This window comes from Schistocerca gregaria, chromosome 7 (genome assembly GCF_023897955.1).
Source record: "Schistocerca gregaria isolate iqSchGreg1 chromosome 7, iqSchGreg1.2, whole genome shotgun sequence".
NCBI classification, from domain to species: domain Eukaryota; kingdom Metazoa; phylum Arthropoda; class Insecta; order Orthoptera; family Acrididae; genus Schistocerca; species Schistocerca gregaria.
In genome coordinates this window covers 214,158,996-214,177,107 of record NC_064926.1, presented here as the reverse complement: position 1 = coordinate 214,177,107, position 18,112 = coordinate 214,158,996, and positions in this window count along the sequence as shown.

The window sequence follows — 18,112 nt, the reverse complement described above, 5'->3', positions numbered from 1 at the left end:
CGCAAAGCTGGTCGCAGGGGATGCTCTAAAAACGAATAGTAATATTGTTCAGTGTTCAAATGTGTGTGAATTCCTAAGGGACCAAACTGCTGAGGCCATCGGTCCCTAGAATTACACACTACTTAAACTAATTTAAGCTAACCTAAGCTAAGGACAACACACACACCCATACCCGAGGGAGGACTCGAACCACCGACGAGAAGGGCCGCGCAGTCCGTGATATGACGCCTCAAACCGCGCGGTCACTCCGCGCGGCAGTAATACTGTGCATTGACGTTCTGTCATGGAGGAACGTAGAGCGTTAGGGTAACACAATCACAGTCATACACGAGAATCACCATAACTTTCACCATACTGGGGCTCTGACGCACTTTCAGCTTTCGCGGCGAACTATAATGACGCAATTCGTTGGACTGGCATTTCAGTTTTGGCTCGTACCATGTGGCCCATGTCTCATCCAGTGTTACGATACGGCGTAAGAAAGCCTCTCTTTCGCGCTCATAGCGCTCCAAGTGCGTCCGAGCAGCGTCGTAACGCATCCATTTCTGCATTTTCGTCGTCATGCGAAACTCATCGTGATACAATTTTTTCATGCCCAGGCGTTTCTTCGAGATGCGAAGCACAGTCGTATGCGCTAATCCGGTTTCGTGGGCGAGCTCACGAATCGTATGGCATCGCTCACTGTCCACTAACGCGGCAACAGCATGCACTTCTTCAGAGACGCTAGGATGACCTACCCTATGCATGTCTCCCAAAGTTTGCCAACCTTCGTTGAAGACTTTTACCCAACGTGGCACTGTTCTGTATGGCAATGCCGATTCCCCGCAAGCCTCTTGAAGACCTTGATGACACTGCCGTGCTGTACGACCTCTGACACATTCAATCCTGACCCAATTCCGTTATTCCTGTGTCGAAAACATAGTGACACCGTTACGTTAGACCACTCGCTCACAAGTGGCTGTGTTTTCCTCGATTGTGCGCACGCCGGTGACGTGGGACGGGCGAGTCCATTTGCTCGGAGGTAAGGTAGGTATGTCAGCAACGTGTGCTATCAGCGACAATAGTAGATTCCATTGCATAGTGTCTCCATAACAGTATAGCCACTATTTCGGTTCCAACCTACGTATGACCACAATTAATAGGTTTCTTATCTGGCAGCAAAGTATTGGGCATTTTCTATTAGCACTCCACTGATATAGAACTGTAACTTGCTACAAGCATACAGATCTTGCACTGCGCCAACTCATCCTTTTGTGTGTGTAATATTTTAGTGCTGTGAGTATGTGATATCAATTACGTATGATACAGTATTTTTCGACACACATGACCATTAGGCAGTAACAGCATGCCTGAACTAGCATGTTTGCAATTCTCAGCTTGTCTCTACACTTAAGCATTTCAGCTGAGTTGGTGACTGCCGAAAGTATTAACCAAGTACTTTTACAAGCCCACGGGTTGTCAGGACTCATTGCAGATGAACATTCTATCTACCATCGGGACTGAGCCAGCGCTTACGCCACTGCGTATAATTTTATATTAGGGCAACGGTAGAAACATACTTATTCACCACAATACCATCAAATAAAGATAATATCGAAGTATGACTGGGTCCTACAAATAACATCATTTCGCAGGTCTTAAGAAGAAGAACCAGTGTATCTAATGCAATTATTACCTGCCTGTCTATTGGTTTAATTTATTAACAAGGAAATCGAATTGCAGCATCCAAGAAGAAATCTTGGAAAGACTTTGGAAACAGGTTGGAGACTATGGGTCAAGCTGTACAGGTCAGGAAAACTGCTGGTGAATCCTGTGGATGCCTTGGGCAGATGGAGGGAAGAGTTGCTCAATGTAGGTGAAAATACGATCAGCAATGTTTCAGATTTCGAGGTAGAATGGGATAGGAATGATGATGGAAATAGGATCACATTTGAGGAAGTGGAGAAAATGGTCAATAGACTGCAGTGCAATAAAGCAGCTGGGGTGGATGAAATTAAGTCGGAACTCATCAAATACAGTGGAACGTCAGGTGTTAAATGGCTACACAGGTGAATTGAAATTGCCCGGGAGTCGGGATGGGTTCCATCAGACTGGACAGAAGCAGTAATCACACCTATCTTTAAACATGGAAACAGAAAAGATTGTAACAATTACAGAGGTATCTCTTTAATCAGCGTTGTGGGTAAAGTCTTCTCAGGTATTGTTGAAAGGAAAGTGCGAGTATTAGTTGAGGACCAATTGGATGAAAATCAGTGTGGGTTTAGGCCTCTTAGAGGTTGTCAGGACCAGATCTTTAGCTTACGGCAAATAAAGGAAAAGTGTTATGAGTGGAACAGGGAACTGTATCTATGCTCTATAGATCTAGATAAGGCGTATGACCGGGTTCCTAGGAGGAAGTTATTGTCTGTTCTACGAGATTATGAAATAGGAATCAAACTTTTTCAAGCAATTAAAGGTCTGTACATGGATAGTCAGGCAGCAGTTAGAGTTGACGGTAAATTCATGGTTCAGAGTAGTTTCAGGGGTAAGACAAGACTGCAACCTGTCCCCACTGTTGTTCATATTATTTATGGATCATATGTTGAAAACAATAGACTGGCTGGGTGAGATCAAGATATGTGAACACAAAATAAGCAGTCTTGCATATGCGGATGACTTAGTAGTGATGGCAGATTCGATTGACAGTTTGGAAAGTAATATTTCAGAACTATATCAGAAATGTAAGGACTATGGTATGAAGGTTAGCATATCCAAAACGAAAGTAATGTCAGTGGGAAAGAAATATAAACGGATTGAGTGCCAAATAGGAGGAACAAAGTTAGAACAGGTGGACAGTTTCAAGTACTTCGGACGCATATTCTCACAGGATGGCAAAATAGTGAAAGAAATGGAAGCGAGGTGTAGCAAAGCTAATGCAGTGAGCGCTCAGCTACCATCTACTCTCTTCTGCAAGAAGGAAGTCAGTACCAAGACTAAGTTATCTGTGCACCGTTCAATCTTTCGACCAGCTTTGAGGTATGGGAGCGAAAGTTGGGTGGATTCAGGTTACCTTATCAAGAAGGCTGAGGTTAAAGGATATGAAAGTAGCTAGGATGATTGCAGGTAGTAGTAGATGGGAACAATAGCAGGAGGGTGTCCACAATGAGGAAATCAAAGAAAAACTGGAAATGAACTCTATAGATATAGCAGTCAGGATGAACAAGCTTAGATGGTGGGGTCATGTTACACGCATGGGAGAAGCAAGGTTACCCAAGAGACTCATGGGTTCAGCAGTAACGGGTAGGCGGAGTCGGGGCAGACCAAGGAGAAGGTACCTGGATTCGGTTAAGAATGATTTTGAAGTAATAGGTTTAACATCAGAAGAGGCACCAATGTTAGCACTGAATAGGGGATCATGGAGGAATTTTATAAGGGGGCTATGCTCCAGACTGAACGCTGAAAGGCATAATCAGTCTTAAATGATGATGAGGAGAAGGAGGAGGAGGAAATCGAGACACTGTTCTATAGAAGATGGTATCACATATTGCAGAATATGGTTGATTTATTTTGTGTGTTAAGCTTCGATGCATAACCATAGTGTCTGCCCTACAAATACGAAGAAAACTTACATTTCGTAATGTTATCCATGTGACGTTTTCATGATATTTTATTACTGTCATGTAGATATACCAAGATGTTAGCACATCCATGTGTCTTCCTTGCCAACTCTGACCAGCCATAAAAGGTGGTGTAATAGACAAAAATACAAGCATAAAAAATTGATGAAATTAGCTAACTGACATTAAGATAACACACCTCCATCTGTATCGAGTTAGATGTTAACAACAAATTAAACTCGTGTAAACAAGTATCTAGAAATCATAATGTTATTATAGCTACATATTAGTTATAATGATAAGAATCTAAGCTGAAATTAACATAATCATGTCCAGCAAGTGCGTATATGCACATGATAGTATGAGGGCATGCGAAAAAGTAATGCCTCCAAATTTTTATTTTGTTCTCAATATTGGTTGAGGTATTAAATGTCACGCATATTACTCGGTGGACTCTCCCAATTCACTGACGCAAGTTGCAACCCACTGCATCTAGAGATCTTCGAACTGTGGTGTACGACATGGTAGTGTGTAAGGTAACTGTGTTGGTGCATTAGAAACAGCGTACTGTAATCGCGTTTCTAACGATAAAGTCATAGAACAATGAGAGCTGTGTAAGATGAAGATTTTATCGACATCAATAATGTCCGATATTGGGTCCCCCCCCCCCCCCCCCCCCCATGAACCATGGACCTTGCCGCTGGTGGGGAGGCTTGCGTGCCTCAGTGATACAGATAGCCGTACCGTAGGTACAACCACAATGGAGGGGTATCTGTTGAGAGGCCAGACAAACGTGTGGTTCCTGAAGAGGGGCAGCAGCCTTTTTCAGTAGTTGCAGGGGCAACAGTCTGGATGATTGACTGATCTGGCCTTCTAACAATAACCAAAACGGCCTTGCTGTGCTGGTACTGCGAACGGCTGAAAGCAAGGGGAAACTACGGCCGTAATTTTTCCCGAGGGCATGCAGCTTTACTGTATGATTAAATGATGATGGCGTCCTCTTGGATAAAATATTCCGGAGGTAAAATAGTTCCCCATTCGGATCTCAGGGCGGGGGCTACTCAAGAGGATGTCGTTATCAGGAGAAAGAAAACTGGCGTTCTACGAATCGGAGCGTGGAATGTCAGATCCCTTAATTGGGCAGGTAGGTTAGAAAATTTAAAAAGGGGAATTGATAGGTTAAAGTTAGATATAGTGGGAATTATTGAAGTTCGGTGGCAGGAGGAACAAGACTTTTGGTCAGGTGACTACAGGGTTATAAACACAAAATCAAATAGGGTAATGCAGGAGTAGGTTTACAACTTGACCAGAAGAAGGGATCGGTTGGTAGGACATGTTCTGAGGCATCAAGGGATCACCAATTTAATATTGGAGGGCAGCGTGGAGGGTAAAAATAGTAGAGGGAGACCAAGAGATGGCTACACTAAGCAGATTCAGAAGGATGTAGGTTGCAGTAGGTACTGGGAGATGAAGAAGCTTGGACAAGATAGAGTAGCATGGAGAGCTGCACCAAACCAGTCTAACCAGTCTCAGGACTGAAGACCACAACAACAACATTGGGTTTTTCATGATAGCAGTGAAGTAAATGGTCGTGCTAAACTAAACATACAAGACAGAGCTCAGAGTGGATGACTGCGTATGGCAACTGACGAGACTTATCGGAATCGAGCTGATGAACTCATCAGAGGAACTCGTCTGAAAATAGAGGCCAGCTTTCAAGTAAGTGTGGTATATGATAAGAGCATGTATAGGCCATCATTGCAGAAGTGTGGTGCCGAAAAGTGTATGCATAATCCATGCCTTGAATGATCACCCCTGACATGAAGCAGAGGAGACTGAACATTCGTCAACAATTTCTTTTGCGTTTTAAGGATGAAAGTGCTGGCTTCCTTCACAATATAGTGACAGATGATGAAAGCTGAGTTCACCATTTTGACCCCACAAACAAGAGAGTATCAATGGAGTTCCTCCACAAGTTCAAGACCATACCATCAGCAGCCAGAGCCATGGTCATAGTGTCTGGGAACTTGAATACCGTCAAACACTGTTAGAGCGGTAAGAACGAACTAAAAGCGTTAGTCCACACATGGAGCATCTTATCCTTCAGCATGACAACGGCAGATCATACACGAGCTCTACGATATCTACAACAATCCGACGCCTTGGATTCACTGTCACTGATCATCCTCCATATGGTTCAGACATAGCACCATCCCTTTTTCACGTGCTTCCAGAACTTAAAGGACACCTCGAGGACTTCACTTTGGTAGTGATGAAGCGACGCAAGTAGAGATGAGATTGTGACTCTATTAACAAAGTCAAACATTCTACATTGACAGTATCAGCAAACTGGTCTCTTATTGGGAGAAATGTGTTCGTCTCCAGGATTATTACACTGAGAAATAGATACGTAGACATGAAGAATAAAGATGTAGAAAGATTGTTACCCAAATCTTAAAAATCTTTAAGAGTTTTAACATAAAATTTTCGCAGACTACGCTAGGACGTTATTATTTTACACTGTGGTCTTCTCACTACACCACTGCATAGTTTGAGTAATAATAAAAACTTAATTTGTTTTCACAAATATTAAAACATTTGCAGAAGCTATACGGCGTTTATAACAGTCGAGGGGCATGAAGGCGAAGCAGATTAGATTAGATTAGATTAGATTAGATTAGATTAATACTTGTTCCATAGATCATGAATACGACACTTCGTAATGATGTGGAATGTGTCAGGTTAATGAAAGATGAATGTACAAGATATTACATTACACAAAATATTGCATGACACTAATGCTTAAGTTAGTTTTTTTCCCTCCCTTAATTTATATCTAAAAATTCAGCCAATGAATAGAAGGAGTTGTCATCTAGAAATTCTTTTAATTTATTTTTAAATGTTGGTTGACTATCTGTCAGGCTTTTGATGCTGTTTGGTAGGTGACCAAAGGCTTTTGTGGCAGCATAATTTACCCCCTTCTGTGCCAAAGTCAGATTTAACCCTGCATAGTGAAGATCATCCTTTCTCCTGGTGTTATAGCTATGTACACTGCTATTACTTTTGAACTGGGCTGGATTATTAACAACAAATTTCATAAGTGAATATATATAGTGTGAGGATACCTAGATCCTTAAATAGATGTCTGCAAGATGACAGTGGGTGGGCTCCAGCAATTATTCTGATTACACGTTTTTGAGCAATGAATACTTTTCTACTCAACGATGAATTACCCCAGAATATGATACCATACGAAAGCAGTGAATGAAAGTAGGCATAGTAAGCTAATTTACTGAGATTCTTATCACCAAAATTTGCAATAACCCTAATAGCATACGTAGCCGAACTCAGACGTTTCAGCAGACCATCAATGTGTTGCTTCCAGTTTAACCTCTCACCAATGGACACACCTAAAAATTTTGAAAATTCTACCTTAGCTACAGACTTCTGTTCAAAGTCTATATTTATTACTGGAGTTGTGCCATTTACTGTACGGAACTGTATATACTGTGTTTTATCAAAATTTAAAGAGAGTCCGTTTGCTGAGAACCACTTAATAATTTTGTGAAAAACATCATTTACCATTACATCACTTAGTTCTTGGTTTTGGGATGTTATTACTATACTTGTATCATGAGCAAAAAGAACTAACTTTGCATCCTCATCAATATGGAATGGTAAGTCATTAATATATATCAAGAACAGTAAAGGTCCTAAGACCGAACCCTGTGGGACCCCGTGCTTGATAGCCCCCCAGTTTGAGGAATCAGCTGTTGTATTAACATTACATGAACCACAGCAGCAGTTGAGAAGGGAGTGAGACAAGGTTTCAGTCTATCCCTGATGTTATTTAATCTGTAAATCGTGCACCTTGTAATGGAAACAATAGAAAAAATTGAGGTAGGAATTAAAGTTCAGAGAGAAGAAATAAAAACTTCGAGGTTTGCCAATGGCATTGTAATTCTGTCAGAGACAGCAAAAGGTTTGGAAGTGGAGCTGAACGGAATGGACAGTGTCTTGATCGGAGGATATAAGGTAAACATCAACATTCTTAACATCAACTATGGGTTTAAATATTAGGAGTGTAGCCATGTGTGGAAGTGAAACATGGGCGATAAACCGTTTAGACAACAGGAGAATAGAAGTTTCTGAAATTTGGTGCTTCTTTTCAGACCATGTTCACTGCACACGTAACGGCTGTATTGATGTTCATTCTGTCAATCAATTTTCCTATGATTGGGAAACATGTATGCTAATTGTCTGCCATAAATTATTGTGATTTTGCACATGTTTACACGTTGGGAAACCTAATTCAGTAGTTCTTGATGATGACTTCATTTAACAAAGTCTAATTATACCCAACATTCTGTTACTTGATGATGGATTAAGGCCATAATCATGACAGTAATATAAAATAAAGCAGTTTGTACAGTCTAATTACGGAAATATCATTCAAATATTACCACGTGATTGTGGCCCAAAAATACGAGAAAGTACTGTGTTCCACTACTTTAAAAGACGATACATGACGTACTGTTGACTCTTAGACCCTGTATTACATCGAAAGTGGTTCCCTCTCTTCCAGAAATAGTCTGCAATGCTCCACCAACGGGAGGGCTTCAGTTACTAATACTACTCAGGAAACAGCTCGATACGTCTGGCCGTTTAACACCACTTCTCTGGCAGGTGTGAGCGGTGTGGAGTTACGGGTGGTCGCCCCTCTGCTAATCGCATTAGCTGCAGCGGTCAGCGGATACTTCTCAGCCAGGTGCAGCCGTTTTTCTAGGACAGTGCTGCCCTGCTAAGTCACCTGATAGCGCTCCTTGCGTCTCAGCATACAGGCCGCGGGACCCTCTCACAACTGAAACCGATTACACCCACATTTTTAGCCCGCAAGCCACCGAACGTTGTATGGTCGAAGGTACACGTTGTTACATAATCATATCTCTCCCTTCCTTTTCCATTTGTATGTGGCGTGTGGGAAAAATGTTTCTCGGCCTCCCACTGTGTACGCCCAAATACACTACTGGCCATTAAAACTGCTACACCAAGAAGATGATGTGCTACAGACGCGAAATTTAACCGACAGGAAGAAGATGCTGTGATATGCAAATGATTAGCTTTTCAGAGCATTCACACAGGTTGGTGCCGGTGGCGACACCTACAACGTACTGACATGAGGAAAGTTTCTAACCGATTTCTCAAACACAAACAGCAGTTGACCAGCGTTGCCTGGTGAAATGTTGTTGGGATGCCTCGTGTAAGGAGGAGAAATGCGTACCATCACGTTTTCGACTTTGACAAAGGTCGGATTGTAGCCTATCACGATTGCGGTTTATCGTATCACGATATTGCTGCTCGCGTTGGTCGAAATCCAATAACTGTTAGCAGAATATGGAATCGGTGAGTTCAGGAGTGTAATACGGAACGCCTTGCTTGATCCCAACAGCCTCGTATCACTAGCAGTCGAGATTACAGGCATCTTATCCGCATGGCTGTAACGGATCGTGTAGCCACGTCTCGATCCTTGAGTCAACAGATGGGGACGTTTGCAAGACAACAACCATCTACACGAACAGTTCGATGATGTTTGCAGCAGCTCGGAGACCATGGCTGCGGTTACCCTTGACGCTGCACCTCAGACAGGAGCGCCTGCGATGGTGTACTCAACGACGGACCTGGGTGCACGAATGGCAAAACGTAATTTTTTACGGATGAATCCAGGTTCTGTTTACAGCATCATGCTGGTCGCATCCGTGTTTGGCGACATCGCGGTGAACGCACATTGGAAGCGTGTATTCGTCATCGCCATACTGGCGTATCACCCGGCGTGATGGTATGGGGTGCCATTGGTTACACGTCTCGGTCACCTCTTGTTCGCATCGACTGCATTTTGAACAGTGGACGCTACATTTCAGATGTGTTACGACCCATGGCTCTACCCTTCATTCGATTCCTTCGAAATCCTACATTTCAGAAGGATTATGCACGACCGCATATTGCAGGTCCTGTACGGGCCTTTCTAGATGCAGAAAATGTTCGACTAATGACCTGGCCATTACGTTCTCCAGATCTCTCACCAATTGAAAACGTCTGGCCAATGGTGGCCGAGCAACTGGCTCGTCACAATACGCCAGTCACTACTCTTGATGAACTGTGGTATCATGTTGAAGCTGCGTGGGCAACTGTACCTGTACACGCCATCCAAGCTTTCTTTGACTCAATTCCTAGGCAGGCGTATCAAGGCCGTTATTACGGCCAGAGGTGCTCCTTCTGGGTACTGATTTCTCAGGATCTATGCACCCAAATTGCGTGAAAATGTAATCACATGTCAGTTCTAGTATAATATACACTCCTGGAAATGGAAAAAAGAACACATTGACACCGGTGTGTCAAACCCACCATACTTGCTCCGGACACTGCGAGAGGGTTGCACAAGCAATGATCACACGCACGGCACAGCGGACACACCAGGAACCGCGGTGTTGGCCGTCGAATGGCGCTAGCTGCGCAGTATTTGTGCACCGCCGCCGTCAGTGTCAGCCAGTTTGCCGTGGCATACGGAGCTCCATCGCAGTCTTTAACACTGGTAGCATGCCGCGACGGCGTGGACGTGAACCGTAAGTGCAATTGACGGACTTTGAGCGAGGGCGTATAGTGGGCATGCAGGAGGCCGGGTGGACGTACCGCCGAATTGCTCAACACGTGGGGCGTGAGGTCTCCACAGTACATCGATGTTGTCGCCAGTGGTCGGCGGAAGGTGCACGTGCCCGTCGACCTAGGACCGGACCGCAGCGACGCACGGATGCACGCCAAGACCGTAGGATCCTACGCAGTGCCGTAGGGGACCGCACCGCCACTTCCCAGCAAATTAGGGACACTGTTGCTCCTGGGGTATCGGCGAAGACCATTCGCAACCGTCTCCATGAAGCTGGGCTACGGTCCCACACACCGTTAGGCCGTCTTCCGCTCACGCCCCAACATCGTGCAGCCCGCCTCCAGTGGTGTCGCGACAGACGTGAATGGAGGGACGAATGGAGACGTGTCGTCTTCAGCGATGAGAGTCGCTTCTGCCTTGGTGCCAATGATGGTCGTATGCGTGTTTGGCGCCGTGCAGGTGAGCGCCACAATCAGGACTGCATACGACCGAGGCACACAGGGCCAACACCCGGCATCATGGTATGGGGAGCGATCTCCTACACTGGCCGTACACCTCTGGTGATCGTCGAGGGGACACTGAATAGTGCACGGTACATCCAAACCGTCATATAACCCATCGTTCTACCATTCCTAGACCGGTAAGGGAACTTGCTGCTCCAACAGGACAATGCACGTCCGCATGTATCCCGTGCCACCCAATGTGCTCTATAAGGTGTAAGTCAACTACCCTGGCCAGCAAGATCTCCGGATCTGTCCCCCATTGAGCATGTTTGGGACTGGATGAAGCGTCGTCTCACGCGGTCTGCACGTCCAGCACGAACGCTGGTCCAACTGAGGCGCCAGGTGGAAATGGCATGGCAAGCCGTTCCACAGGACTACATCCAGCATCTCTACGATCGTCTCCATGGGAGAATAGCAGCCTGCATTGCTGCGAAAGGTGGATATACACTGTACTAGTTCCGACATTGTGCATGCTCTGTTGCCTGTGTCTATGTGCCTGTGGTTCTGTCAGTGTGATCATGTGATGTATCTGACCCAGGAATGTGTCAATAAAGTTTCCCCTTCCTGGGACAGTGAATTCACGGTGCTCTTATTTCAATTTCCAGGAGTGTATTTGTCCAATGAATACCAGTTTATCACCTGCATTTCTTCTTGGTGTAGCAATTTTAATGGCCAGTAGTGTATCTCTAATTTCACCTTGATGGTGATTGTTGTTGTGTTCTTCAGTCCGCAGAATGATTCGATACAGCTGTCGTCGCTACTCTTTCCTGTGCAAGCCTCTTCATCTCCGAATAATTACTGCGGCCTACATCCATTTGAACTTGCTTACTGTATTCAAGTTTACCATTTTTAGACCTTACACGTCCCTCTGTTAAGCACTTGACTATACTCAATACATGTACTACCGACAAATCCCTTATTTCAGTGAAGCCGGCCGTTGTGACCGAGCGGTTCTAGGTGCTTCAGTCTGGAACCGTGCGACCGCTACGGTCGCAGGATCGATCCTGCCTCGGGCATGAATATTTGTGCTGTCCTTAGGTTAGTTAGATTCAAGTAGTTCGAAGTTCTAGGGGATGTTAAGTCTCATAGTGCTCAGAGCCCATTGAACCTTATTTTCGTCAACTTTAGGCACAAATTTATTTTCCCTCCAATTCGACTAAGTACCTCAGCGTTAGTGATTAGATCTAACGATCTAATTGTCAACTTCTTTGTAGCAACAAGTTTCAAACATTTTATTCCCTTTTTGTCTGAATTGGCTATAGTCCATGTTTCACTTCCGTACAGAGGTACATACCATACAAAAATTTTCACAAAATACTTCCTAACACTTAAATTTATGTTAACTGTTAACTAATCCCCCTTTTTCCCGAGATGCTTTTCTTGCTATTGCCAGTCTGCATTTCATATCTTCCTTGCTTCGGTCATCAGCAGTTATTTTGCTGCCCAAATAGCATATTATTGCTTGATCTAATTCTCTCTATATCTGTGAGCATCGCCTAGTTTAATTCACCTGCATTCCATTACGCTTGTTTTACTTTTTCGACATTCATCTTATAACCTTTGTTTACTACACTATCCATTCTTTTCAACTGATCTTTCAAGACTGTTACCGTCTCGGACAGAATTAAAAAGTCCTCGCCAAACAATAAACCTTGTATTTTTTCTCTACATTTCGCCTTAGTGAAATGCCTGTTCAGTGTACAGATTGAATGACTTCGATGGTAGGCTACAACACCACTTTACTCTATTCTCATTTATTGCTTCCTTTGAATACTGTTTCATTCTATAACTTCACTCTCGTTTATGTACAAATTACGGATAGGCTGCATCACTGCTTTACTTAATTCACAACTATTACTTCCTTTGCGTAGCATTCCACTCTCATAACTTCTGACTGGTTTCTGTACAAGTTACAGACAACCTTTTGACACCCTGTAATTTATCCCTGAGTTATAACATAAAAATCAATATTTTTCATGAGTCATATCCGAACTAGGGCTCTCTAAATTTCGACAGTAAAGTTCTCCCTGATTCATAGTGCGTTTGAGTGAGGTTCTTGTAAGGACTACATAAAATTGTGATCCAGCGTATGACTGCTTTGAACGGTCTCCCTCTTCTTCCGTTAATTGAACATGGTGAGAACGTCAAATCGACAAACAGTTCTAAAAATCTGTCAAACGACAGTTTAGTATGTGATAACCTGTTTTGATAAGTTTTACTTTCATAAGATTGTTCCACTAAATGTCTCACATATTTCCCTTCCTTGTTGCTAAGTTTACGAACTTGTTCCATCTTCAGTGTCTCCTAGTAGACACTTTGCATGCTCTACGGTTGTGACTATTTGCAGAATGTGTAGTCAAATGATATCACCTAATTTCATATATTTAGAAGTGTTACATAACATTTCTGTAATCTGATGGTCAGTTCCAGAAACTGAAGTTGGTTGCATCAGACAACAAAGCCCAGTGTCGCAAATTTATGTAGCCAGCGCCAGAAACATTGGTAGGTAAGTCAAAAGCTCTAAGGAACAGGTAGTTAATAGTGTTTGATTAGCCCAGTCAGTAAGAGCCTATGAAACACTAGGTTCTTGGTTCAACTAGAGAAACGACACATAATGTTAATTTGAAATGAAGCTGCGAAACATCCCCCATTTTGATGTAGGGTGCTAGATTTATGGTTCAACATCAAATTTCTTGCCCCCCCCCCCCCATGGACACACAATTGGATATGTGAATTGCCTAAAAATCCAGAGGTATATTATCTTGGCGAAACGCTGCCGACTTTATTTGTTGGCAAAATGCCCTGAAGTGTATTACAGCATAGCTGTATATATGCTATATGATAAGAAGTACTGGGACACACCTATACAAAGTGTATTTGACCACTAGATGTCACGACATGGCAATTTACGCCCAAAACTCTCCCACAATCTGTTCTACACAGAAGTGTCAAAAAAACTGGTATATGCATGTGTATTCAAATACAGAGATACATAAATAGCAAAGTACACCGCTGCGGTTGCCAACATCTATAGAAGATAACAAGTGTCTGGCGCAGTTGTTTGATCAGTTTCTGGTGCTGCAATGGCAGATTATCAAGATTTATGTGGGTTTGAACGTGATGTTATAGTCGGCGCACCACCGATGGGATCAGCATCTCCGAGGCAGCGATGAAGTGGGGATTTTTCTGTATGACCATTTCACGAGTGCACAACGAATATCAGGAATCCGGTGAAACATCAAGTCTCCGACGTTGCTGTGGCCAGAAAAACATCGTGCAAGAAAGTGAACAACGATGACTGAAGAGAATCGCCCGCCGTGACACAAGTGCAACACTTCCGCAAATTGCTGCAGATTTCAATGCTGGGCCATCAACAAGTGTCAGCGTGCGGACCATTCAACGTAACATCATCGATATGGGCTTTTGGAACCGAAGGCCCACTCTTGTACCCATGATGATTGCACGACACAAAGCTTTACGCCTCATCTGGGCCCGTCAACATGGACATTGGGCTGTTGATGACTGGTAAAATTTCCTGGTTGGAAGACTCTCGATTCAAGTTGTATCTAGTGGATGGAAGTGTACAGGTATGGAGACAACCTCATGCATCCATGGAAGCTGCAGGTCGGCAGGGGAGTGTTCAAACTGGTGGAGGCTCTGTAATGGTAGAGTAGTAACAAATCAAAAAACAGTTCTTATATGTGGAGACCTAAATGTAGACTTTAATAAACCAAGTAATTAAAAATCTGAGTTGATGAACATATTAACAGTAAATAATTTGGAGATTACAATCCACTCCCCTAGACGTGAAACAAGTCATTCTAGTACTACCATAGACCAAATAATAATTAGCTCAAAAGAAATTATAAATCAGTTATAATTAAAGCTGGACTGGCAGACCATCAAACTCAGGCTATACACTTTTGTGTAAACACTAAGTCATCCTATAAGTATATGAGAAAGGCTACACACATGGGCACAACTTTCAGTAGTGCTGCTGTACAAACTTTCCAGAATTATCTCCAACAAGAATAATGGGAGCTAGTGTACAGTACAGTAAATATTCCTGTGAAGTTTCAGACAGTCATGAACATACTGAAATATTATTTTCATCTTGCTTTTCCGATGAAAGCCAAAACAACCCAGAGCACTAAACGCAACAAGTAGATTACTAGTAGTATAAGGAAATCTTGTGCTAGGAAACAGTACTTACACAATACTGCAAGATGTTGCAAGAGTTTGACAGTTATGTCAAAAAATGTAAATCTATCTTAAATAAAATAATAAAGGAGGCAATGAAATGAGATACTGACAAATATGTAGAATATGGTTCAAACAGAACCAAAGCAACCTGGCAAATTGTAAAGAAAGGAACCCAACCTGATACAAATAGAGTTAATAATATTTTATTAAACATTAATATGTTTGATAACTATTTTATAAATGGAATAGAGAAGCTACACAATAGACCTCCAATAGAAAACATCATACAGAAACAGGAAAAAGTCTCAAACAAATCAATGTTCCTGTACCCAACAAATGTAGAAAAAGTACAGGTTACAATAAAAAGTCTCAAAATGAAACACACTGCAGGAGTAGATGATTACCTGATATCATTATAAATAAATATGGGGACTTGATTACTGAGCCCTTAACTCCCTATGTAGCGTATCTTTTGTTACAGGAACTTTTCCTCAATGTTTGAAAATAGCAAAAGTAAGGCCATTGCACAAGACAGGAAACAAAGATGATATTTCCTACTACAGACCATTGACACTTTTCTCTGTTTTCTCAAAAATATTAGAAAGGCTCTTCAATAAGAAACTAACAGACTTCTTAGGATAATGGCATTCAGTCAGAATCTCAACTTGGATTTAGAGCACACTGTTCATTCGAATCAACAGTTCGCTCCTTTCTATTTGAAGTGCTGTTAGCATTAGACAACATGGTCATATTTTTAGATTTATCAAATCATGAAAATCATGAAAAATTGCTACATAAGCTAAAAAATCTTGGCATCAGAGGAACAGCTAATACCTGGCTCCTCTCATATCTTAAGAACAGGGAACGATATTTGTAAATAGATCAGGAAGGGGATAATGCCATTAGGAAATATAATTCCAAGCTACTGACTGTTAAATGTGGCGTGCCACAAGGATCAGTAATGGGTCCTTTTCTGTTCTTACTCTATGTAAATCACCTAAACATAAGCAATGACAGCAGTAATGTATTTCAATTTGCTGATGATACAGATGTTCTAATTACAGTAAACTCAGAAGAAACCATTGCAAAAAACATAAGAGGAGCAACTGACAGGATAACATGTTACTTTGATAACAATGGCTTAATATTAAACACTGGGAAAACTGTAGCTACAGATATACACACGGCACAAACAAAAAATCTGGTATTACCCATTCTAAAGCTATATGGACAGACAATTGCCAAAACAATCTCTACCAAATTTCTTGGACTTCATCTACAAGGCAACTTGAAATGGAAAGCAAATATTGAGCAAATGAACAAAAACTTAAGTCCTTCTTGATTTGTGGTTACGCGCATTAAAAATAATGTACCAGCTGCAACACTCTTCAGTGTGTACATTCTGTACGTACAATTTCACCTCCGGTATGAGATACTGTTCTGGGGAAATTCTGGAGACGCCATCAAAACATTCAAAATTTAAAATATATATATATATAATTATAATAGAAGGGGTACATAATTGCAAATCATGTAGACCACTGTTTCAAAAAAGGATGATCCTGCGTTTTCCTTGTATATATATACTTGAAAGTATAACATATTTAAAACAAAAGTTACACACAAAAAGACCTCCCATCACTCAAAATCACAAACTACGCAGTTATCATACAAGACAAAAATTGGATGTACTTGAAACTTCATGGCAGATTAAAACTGTGTGCCAGACCAAGACTTGAACTTGGGACTTTGCCTTTCACGGGCAAGTGCTCCACCAGCTGAGCTTCCCAGGCACAACTCACGGCCCATCCTCACAGCCTTACTTCCATCAGTACCACTTTTCCTATATTCCAAACTCATAGAAGCTCTCCAGTGAAACCTGCAAAACTAGTGTTTCTGGAAGAAAGGACATTGTGGAGACATGGTTTGGCTACAGCATAAGAAATGTTTCCAGAATGAATTTTTCACTCAGCAGTGTACTGTTCGGTGATATCAAACAGCCTAGCAGGTTAAAACTGTGTACCAGACTGGGAGTCAGATTCAGGACCTTTACCTTTTGATGGCAAATGCTCTACTGATTGTGCTACCCAAACATGATTCATGATGCAGATGTCTGTAAGGTAGGAGATGAGGCATTGGTGGAAGTAAAGCTGAGAGGATGGGTCATGAGTTGGGTTTTGGTAGCTCAGTTGGTACCCAGGCATGATTCATGATGCAGATGTCTGTAAGGTAGGAGATGAGATATTGGTGGAAGTAAAGCTGGGAGGATGGGTCATGAGTTGTGTTTTGGTAGCTCAGTTGGTGGAGCACTTGCCCATGAAAGCTACTGAGTTTGAGTAGTGGTTCAGCACACACTTTTAATTTGCCAGGAAGTTTCGTACCAGTGTACATCCTGCTGCAGACTAAAACTTCATCCATTCATAATCTCATTACACAGTTCACTTTACAGTCCACTGAATACATTAACATTGTAATCATAATAGTTCATTAACAAAAGTTCTAATTTTACTGATGGTGAGCCTAATTACCTTTCAAGTCACAGTCCATCAAAATAATACATACAACTCAACACTTTTCTTTTATTCACAATATAAAAGTTAAAAAAACACCAGCCTTATGCAGTCAGAAATAAACATTACTGTATGCAGTGAATCACTGGCTTTCAGAAAAGAAAATACTATGAACCTGTTCACATGATTATAATTAAGAGCAACCTTTCATCTAACTGTTAGATTAATTATAGTAGTACAATGATTTTATAAAGGTATTAACTGATTATAAGACTGACATGGACACATTATGCTTGGATCTTATCATGTTTAAACCTAACTGTGGATTCATTATGCTTATGTCTTACTTGGCTGGTTGCTTGCCTCAGACTTTGATACATTTTAGTACATACTGTTGCTCATTTGTCTACAGAAATATACATGTGTTACTCAAATAGTTGCCATGCGCAGACTGCACATTTTTGGAAGGGAAGGTGTACTTATAGGTTGGTCCAATGATATTTTGTGATTTTGAGAATTGCATTATAGTTTATAACAATATTACAAGAAGGAAAGTTGCTGCTCACCATATAGTAGAGACACTGAGAAGAAAAAGACTCTCACAGTTAAAGCTTTCAGACATTAAGGCCTTCATCAACAGCA